The sequence below is a fragment of the Mus musculus genome, chromosome 17 (genome assembly GCF_000001635.26).
Source record: "Mus musculus strain C57BL/6J chromosome 17, GRCm38.p6 C57BL/6J".
NCBI lineage: Eukaryota > Metazoa > Chordata > Mammalia > Rodentia > Muridae > Mus > Mus musculus.
The window spans coordinates 88,388,659-88,397,619 of NC_000083.6; the positions used below are offsets into that span (position 1 = coordinate 88,388,659).

The 8,961-nt window shown below is 43.7% G+C and overlaps 1 non-coding gene across 1 annotated transcript; it reads right to left on the bottom strand.

Annotated features, from left to right (window-relative positions):
- Positions 1-4,167: 4,167 nt before the first annotated feature.
- Gm23947 lies at positions 4,168-4,274 on the bottom strand. Its single transcript, XR_003952466.1, has one exon. It is a non-coding gene; the product is annotated as a U6 spliceosomal RNA (small nuclear RNA).
- Positions 4,275-8,961: the final 4,687 nt, after the last annotated feature.

Below are 8,961 nucleotides of genomic sequence, written 5' to 3' on the forward strand. Positions count from 1 at the left end.
CAATTGAAACAATCACCCCACAGGAAACCGATTAATAATCCTCCCAAGACACACAGCTCCACTCCACCCCAGAGCAGTAACCCCATGACGGCCATTCTTTGGGTATCAAGAATGGATCGGCACACGCATATCTTGGAAGACTAAAAGTGTTTGTGAGATTATAACAAGAAAAACACGCCTGGTTCGTTCTCCGAAACTTTCATCTCCCATCTGTCTGTAATCGGATTACTAAGATAATTCACAGGGAGTGGGGGGCAATTGCTTACACGAGCCCTGGATTGAGGAACTATATTTTGACCACGCTAATCCTGGTTCCAAATCCTGTAGGATTTGCTATAATCCTGTTATTTATGCTCATAAAATGTTTCCTTATCTTTAGAGATAATCTAATATCTAAGTATTAGGGGTTTGGAAATGGTGAATATAAAGAATAAGTTAAACCCTCTCCTTCAGTAAGCATTGTTCTGCCAGCTTAGCTGCAGAGTACCAATAGTGGCATGGAGGGCTAATTTATATTCACTCAAGGGCAACCCTGGGACTTCTCATTTCCTTCCCGTTTGCAAGGAGCTTGCATATATGTATGTATAGACACACATATATTTAACGGACTCCTGTAATAACTTGAATCATAAGTACTTTTTTTAGACAAAGATTCTTACTATCTACCAAAAATAAATTTTAAGACAAGAGGGTTTTTTTTTTAAATCAATTGGTTAGTTGGTTAGTTAATTAATTGAGGAAGGATATTAGTATATAGCTTCAGATGACCTGGAACTCACTCTAGTGACCAGGCTGGCCTCTAACTCACAGAGATCCCCCTGCCTCTGCCTCCTGAGTGCTGGGATTAAAAGTGTGTGTCGGCCTTCACAGCATGCCCTGCCTTGGCTTTAGGATTCTAACAAAGTCTGAGCAGCTAGTCTTGGATGAATATATCTACTTTTTGTTGCTATCATTATGTTTATTTTGTTTTTATATGTGTGAGTGCACATGTCTGTGTGAATGCTCATGTGTGTGGAGGTCAGAGGTCAACCTCAGGGGCTGTTCCATAGGTGCCACCCACCTTGTATTGAAACAGGATTCTCTCATTTGGCCTGAAATTTGCTTATTAAGCTAGACCTCGTGGCCAGCAAGCCCTGGGGATCCACCTGTCTCCATCTTGCCAGCACTGAGATTACAAATCTATGCCACCACCCTGGGCTTCCTGGCATGAGCTCGGAGTTGAACTTCGATCCTCAAGCTCATGCAATGCCCACTGAGCTACCCAGCCTTTTTATTTGTTCCCTTGTCTCTGTAATGGGTCTCACTATGTTGTCCAGGTAGGTCTTGAACTTCTGGGATCTCTGTTTCAGCGCCACAGTGAGTGGGATAATGGGCACTCGCCAGGACACCTAGCCCACACTCACTGCTTTAGTACCTCATTTCTGCTAGGAATTGTTTCGCTGAGACACAGTTTGAGAGTCTGCATTACTGTTGACAAGGTCCTTTATAAACTTCAGCTTCATGAAATGGTAGCTTCGGCTGAGAAGCCAGAGCCCCAGGCGATAACTGCCTAACCCAAAGAGCTGACGGAGGCCAGAACGTGCTGACACCAGGAAAGAGCGTTTCAAAGACAAATGTTTACAGCCTGCCTTTGAGAAATCTTCCCAGAGGACAAAGGGCACTCAGTCACCTTAAATAAACCTGGAACCCACTGTGACTGAAGGAAGAGAAAGAGACCTAAATAAATACACAGAGAGACATACAGTACACACATGCGCGTGCGTGTGTGTGTGTGTGTGTGTGTGTGTGTGTATTATATAAAGTAGAATATTTCTTCCCACTGTGGTACCACATTCCAGCCCCCGGGTAGTAGAGGCAGGAGAAGCAGGAGTTCAAGATTGTCCTTGGGTATACAGCAAACTCAAGGTTAGCCTGGGCTACATGAAATTCTGCCTTAAGAATAAAATGAAAAATGAAAAGAAAATCTTATACATTTGAAGGAAGGCAATGGGGAGACAGTGGGAAGCCAAAGGCAAGCCGAGAGTTCATCTGCACCCCCCTCAGTGTTTCAGATGGTCAGCCTTTTGATAAATGGACGTCTCTGAAGGGGAGAAATAGCTAGAAAGAATTTGTAGGTGTTAACCTGGCTTGGTCTCTCTCCTTTTCCCGTTTCGTTTTTGTTTTTGTTGTGTTTTGTTTTGTTTTGTTTTGTTTTGTTTTGTTTTTCATTCACTTGGCAGAAACTGTTTCTAAGAGGTAGGGTTTTTTTGTTGTTGTTGTTTTTTATTTTTGTTTTCTTTGGCTACTGTTAGGAATCCTGGTGGTGGTGACACACGCTTTTAATCCCAGCACTGGGAAGCAGAGGCAAGTGGGTCTCTGAGTTTGAGGCCAGCCTGGTCTACAGAGTGGTCTAGGACAATCAAGGCTACACAGAGAGAAACTCAGATCAAAGAGAGAGAGAGGGAGACGGGGGAGGGGGGGGGAGGGAGAGGGAGATGGGGGAGGGGGAGGGGGGAGAGAGAGAAAGAGAGAGAGAGAGATCTTAGGGTTCCTAGTTTCATAATTTGGAAAATAAGCAAGTACCCTGGGCTTTCCTGTACCCCAACCTCTAAAGTAGAAGTTTGTGAGTACACAGACTGGCTCATGGCTATAGCCCACAGGTGTAAATTGTTCCTTTATAAATATTTGTTGTTTGAATAAATAAACTGAACTATTAATCAGCCAACTCAATAAATATGGAGGGCTCTGCATGCCATGAAGACCAGAGGCATACATAGCCAAGGCTGCTGCCTGCGGGAAACCACAAGGGAGGTAAAAGTCCTCAGTCCAGAAGCAATTGGGGAATGATACCTAACGTTCTGAAGGAGAGCAGAGAAATGATGCTGAGACGTCTCTAAAGAACCTAAAAAAAAAGCCCACTGTTTTCACGGTTATGAACCTGTGATTTTTAACTCGTGGAGGCTATGGCAGAGCAGTCAAGAGTTCAAAGCCAGACTTGGTCACCTAATGAGAATCTGTCCAAAAAAGGAAAAAAGAATTGATAGAATTTAAATAGTTGCCACCTGCTTACTCCCATCTGAGTGGAATCTTAGAGGTTAAGAGACACATCCAAAAGCTCTCCAGATCTACTTTCTTGTAATGCAACTATTTAGGGATATGTTACATCTACCGGCCAGGCCTACCTACACAAGCAGCACACCATCTTCCTTAGGTATAGAAGAAAGACAAAAGACAATTTAAGATTTATTTCATTTGTATTTAGAAATATGTGTTTTTATATGTGCATATGTGTACCATACCCATAGAGGCCAGCATAGTAGTTGTAGGCAATTGGGAATTTCTTCAGTGTGGGTAATGGGAACCAACCTCAGTTCCTTTGCAACAGCAGTATGCACTGCTAACCTCGGAGCCATCTCTGCAGCCCCAAGCATGATACTATATGATAGGCATGATGATCACATGTTTGAATATCTAGCCTTAAAATAGGACGTGGTGTTTGAAGTTGGGATGCTAGGAGACCTGTCCTCTGTAAGGACTTGCAAATTGACTGGTCCAGTTTCAGAACTCTGGTCTCAGGCCTCACAGGGACCAAATTATGACACACAGTGGCTTCTTTGCTTTATTGGACACTATGAGAAAGGTGGCTCAGAGAGAGCTGTGATGATGGCCTAAAGGCTGCCTGGGACTGATCTCCAAATAGCTCTGAGCAGCTTAAAGCCAGCGGATGGGATAGATCAAAGCTATTCCATCTGTGTACTCTGAGTAAGGAGGCTGGAGCCAGATGCCAAGAGGGTCTCCGGCCACTCAGATTTTGTGACGTCGCCATATTACTGCTGCTATGCCTGTATCTAGACTCTGTCCAGAGCTCTGAGTAATATTACATTTCATCCAGAAGGACATGTGTGATCCTCTTCCACTTTGCAGCCTCTTGGGTGTGTCTTTTCTTTTCTTTTCTTTTCTTTTCTTTTCTTTTCTTTTCTTTTCTTTTCTTTTCTCTTCTTTTCTTTTCTTTTCTTTTAAATTAATGATCTTTTTATTGGAAAAAAAACCCAAAAGACTAGCATTTACAACTTGGAATGGACATAAATTATCATTTCCTGAACAACAATGTTGATGGTGTGCTCAAGTCCACAGACACAGCCTACTCTGCTGGCTCAAAGTCATGGTTCACTAGGTTTTAATACAGAGAAAAATATGGAACGCTTCACGAATTTGTGTGTTATCTTTGCGCAGGGGTCATGCTAATCTTCTCTGTATCGTTCCAATTTTAGTATATGTGCTGCCGAAGCCAGCACTCTTGGGTGTTTCTTACTGCTATCCTCACACTGGGCAGCTGATCATTTAAGGTTATCCTAGGAACAGACTTTGGCTGAACTCAGTGGACAATGAGGTCAAACTAGAATTTTCAGAAGAGGTTAACAAATGTTCTATGGTGGAAGCAACATACGTGAGCCAGATAAACCTTCTTGTGTTTTGTACAAGTCTTAAAATCCAAATAATAGCTGGGCAAGGTGGTCCACACCTTTAATACCAGCACTCAGGAGGCAGAGGCAGGTGGACCTTTGCTAGTTTGGGGCCAGCCTGGTCTATAGAGTTTTAGACCAGCCAGGATTACATAGTGAGATTGTCTCTCAAAATTATAGTAGTAAAACTTTAAAACTTAAAAAAGAAAATTATAAATAAATATCTTTAAAAATAAAACAGGAAATGCAAAGTTGTGGGGCTCAGTCCCTATGGGGACATCTACAAAACAACCCCTGCACCGAAGGTTCAGGGAACACTGTGGAAGGGAAAGAGGAAAGACCGTAAGAGTCAGAGGATCGGGTGTTTGCTGTGAGACTGTGTCTCCTAGGAATGTCAGAAGCTCTGCCTATAAAGGCTCACCAACATGGCTGCCTAAGCCAAGCAAGGACAGAAACATGCAAAGTGGATGGGGAAGCTCATGAGGCCTAAGTCAGACACAAAGAACTACAGGCAACTAAAGAATGCTGGAATTGACCTCACACCAGTCAGAATGGCTAAGGTCAAAAATTCAGGTGACAGCAGATGCTGGTGAGGATGTGGAGAAAGAGGAACACTCCTCCATTGCTGGTGGGATTACAAGCTTGTACAACCACTCTGGAAATCAGTCTGGCGGTTCCTCAGAAAATTGGACATAGTACTACCGGAGGATCCAGCAATACCACTCCTCATCCAGAAGATGTTCCAACTGGTAAGAAGGACACATGCTCCACTATGTTCATAGCAGCCTTATTTATAATAGCCAGAAGCTGGAAAGAACCCAGATGCCCCTCAACAGAGGAATGGATACAGAAAACGTGGTACATTTACACAATGGAGTACTACTCAGCTATTAAAAACAATGAATTTATGAAATTCTTGGGCAAATGGATGTATCTGGAGGATATCATCCTGAGTGAGATAACCCAGTAACAAAAGAAGTCACTAGATATGCACTCACTAAGTGGATATTAGCCCAGAAACTTAGAATACCCAAGATACAATTTGCAAAATACATGAAACTCAAGAAGAACGAAGACTAACGTGTGGATACTTCATTCCTCCTTAGAATAGGGAACAAAATACCCATGGAAGGAGTTACAGAGACAAAGTTTAGAGCTAAGATGAAGGGATGGACCATCCAGAGACTACCCCACCCAGGAATCCATCCCATAATCAGCCACCAAACCCAGACACTATTGCATATGCCAGCAAGATTTTGCTGAAAGGACCCTGATAATAGCTGTCTCTTGTGAGGCTATGCCAGTGACTGGCAAATACAGAAGTGAATGCTCACAGTCATCTATTGGATGGAACACAGGGCCCCCAATGGAGGATCTAGAGAAAGTACCCAAGGAGCTGAAGGGGTCTGCAACCCTGTAGGTGGAACAACAATATGAACTAACCAGTACTCCCAGAGCTTGTGTCTCTAGCTGCATATGTAGCAGAAGATGGCCTAGTTGGCCATCATTGGGAAGAGAGGCCCCTTGGTCTTGCAAACTTTATATCCTCCAGTACAGGGGAATGCCAGGGCCAAGAAGTGGGAGTGGGTGGGTAGGGGAGCACACACGCGGGGGGGGGGGGTAATAGGGAATTTTTGGGATAGCATTTGAAATGTAAATAAAGAAAATATCTAATTAAAAAAAAGAATGCTGGAATTGGGAGAAACAGTCTTCTGCAGGGTTACCCAGCACCAAATGACCAGCCCTGAAAATATATACATACCACATGTACAAGTTACACTACACAGACCAAAAAGGTTATATTTAGGAATATAATGTATACATACAAACACATGAAATAGCAATCAAGGGCAAAGAGGCCATGGATTTGAAAAATAACAAGGACCGGTATATGGAAGGGTTTGGTGGGAGGAAAGAGAAGGAGGAAATGGTGTGATTATAATCTCAAAGATAAAATAAAGAAATCAAATATCAATAAAACAGGTATAGCCAGGGATGATGGTACAGACCCGTAAACCCAGCTCCGCAGGACATGGGAGCGGAAGGATGTGGAGTTAAAGACTAGCCTTGACTACATTGCTACCTCAAGGCCAGCCTGGGATCCATGAGACTGTCTCAGCAGAAAAAAAATAAAAATAAAAAAATAAAAATAAAAATAAAATATACTGGGCATGGTGGCACATGCCTACAATCTCAGCAACTGAGAGGCAGAGCCAGGAGGGTCTCTACATGGTCTAGAGGTGGCTCAGCAGCTAAGAGCTCTTACTGCTCTTTCAAGGGACTAAGGCTTGGTTCCCAGCAACTACACGAGGCCTTCTAACTCCCACGCCAGGAGGATTCAGTGCTTCTGACCTCCTTGGACACCTGCACTTACCTGCACGTAGAGACTCACACATATACACACAACCAAAAACAATAAAAATAAATCTAACTAAACAAAACAAAATTCCATAATGATAATAAATAGATACAAAATCAGATATAAAAATAGATACAAAGAGAACTTAATGAGTCAATATACAAAGGTAACACCTTTGTAACCAGCACCCAAGACAAGACATAGAACTTTGCCAACCTAACACCAGCCTGGAAGCTTCTCCATACCCTTGCCCCAATGACAACCTCCTCTCTCCCCCAGAGCAAGTATTTCCTGATATTGAAGAAATTGTTTCTTTCTTGGTGGGGTTACTACCCAGATGTAATAAGAACAAGACACAGGAAAGCACACATTTTAAACATAAAATAATTCAGAGTTTATGGTGTTATTTTCAGTTCATATTCCAGGCAATAGTGTTTGAGGGTGGTAGAGTACTGGTCTGGAATACCTGAGACCCTAGGTTTAGTCCTCAGCTCTACATAGTCCAGGGGTGGTGGTTCACACCTGTAATAGCAGCACTTAGATAATGAAAACAAGAGGACCAGAAGTCCAGGTCATTCTTAGCTCAAGTTTGATGTCAGCCTGAGATACTGAAACCTTGATTCAGAAGCAAAACCAAACAGAAACCCACATATAGTAGCCCTTACTTGGGATAAGACATGCAAGAATGTGTGGGGCAAGGACAGAAGAGATGGCCAGATGACCATGAGAAAGAATCTGCAGGTGATAAGGGTGGAGAGGTGTGTGTGTGTGGGGGGGGGGGTGCCTCTCCAGGACAAGACAGAAACCTGGAATATGGGAGGTACTCAAGACTCAATGGGGGTGACCTTAGCTGTGACTTGCAGAATTGTGGGTATGGAACATGAAAAAGCTACTTCCTGTAGCCAGGCAGGAACCCCAGTGGAGCGATAGGTACACCAACCCACCCACAAACTTTCAACCCAAAACGCATCCTGTCTATAAGAAATGCAGGCACAGGGGATAGAACAGAGACTAAGGGAATGGGCAACCAATAACTGGCCCAACTTGAGGCCCATCCCATAGACAAGCACTAATCCCTGACACTGTTAATGATACTCTGCTATGCTTGCAGACAGGAGCCTAGCATGGCTGTCCTCTGAGAAGCTCCACCCAACAGCTGACTCAGACAAATACAGACACCCACAGCCAAACAGTGGGCAGAGCTTAGGGACTCTTATGGAAGAATAGGAGGAAGGATTGCAGGCCCCAAAGAGGATAGACACTCCACAGGAAGACCAACAGAGTCAACTGACCTGGACTCTTGGAGTCTCCAAGAGTCTGAACAACCAACCAAACAACATACATGGGCTGGATCTAGGCCTCTTTGCACATATGTAGCAGATGTGCAGCTTGGTCTTCATGTAGGTCCTGAACAACTGGAGTGGGGGCTATCCCAAAAGCTGTTGCCTGTACATGGGATATGTTCTAGTATATGGGCTGTCTTATCTGACCTCAGTGGGAAAGGAAGTCCCTAGCCTCGAAGAGACTTGAAGTGTCAGGGTAGAGGGGAATACCTGAGAGGGGGCACTCTCTCAGAGGAGAAGGGGAGGAGAGATGGAGGAAGAATTGTGGGAGGGGTGACTGGTAGGTGAGTAGTGATAGGAATGTAAAGTGAATAAGTAAAAAAATTAAACTAAAAACAAACAAATAACAACAACAACAACAAAAAAAAAAAACCCAACTGTGATGGTTTGTATATTCTTGGACCAGGGAGTGGCACCATTTGGAGGTGTGACCTGGTTGGAGTAGGTGTGTCACTGTGGGTGTGGGCTTAATTCTCCCACCCTAGGTGCCTAGAAGTCTGTCTTCCACTAGCAGCCTTTGGGTGAAGACGTAGAACTCTCAGCTCTGCCTGTGCCATGCCTGCCTGGATGCTGCCATGGTCCCACCTTGGTGATAATGGACTAAACCACTGAACCTGTAAGCCAGCCCCAATTAAATGTTGTTTTTTTATAAGACTTGCCTTGGCCATGGTGTCTGTTCACAGCAGTAAAACCCTAACTAAGACAACAACCATCCAAGAGTGTATCTGCTGACTAGAGTTCAACTGTTGGCCAATCTTTTTCTTTTACATCTATTTTAAGCTCTCCGTGTCTCCTCCGATGCCTTTGATGTCTGCTG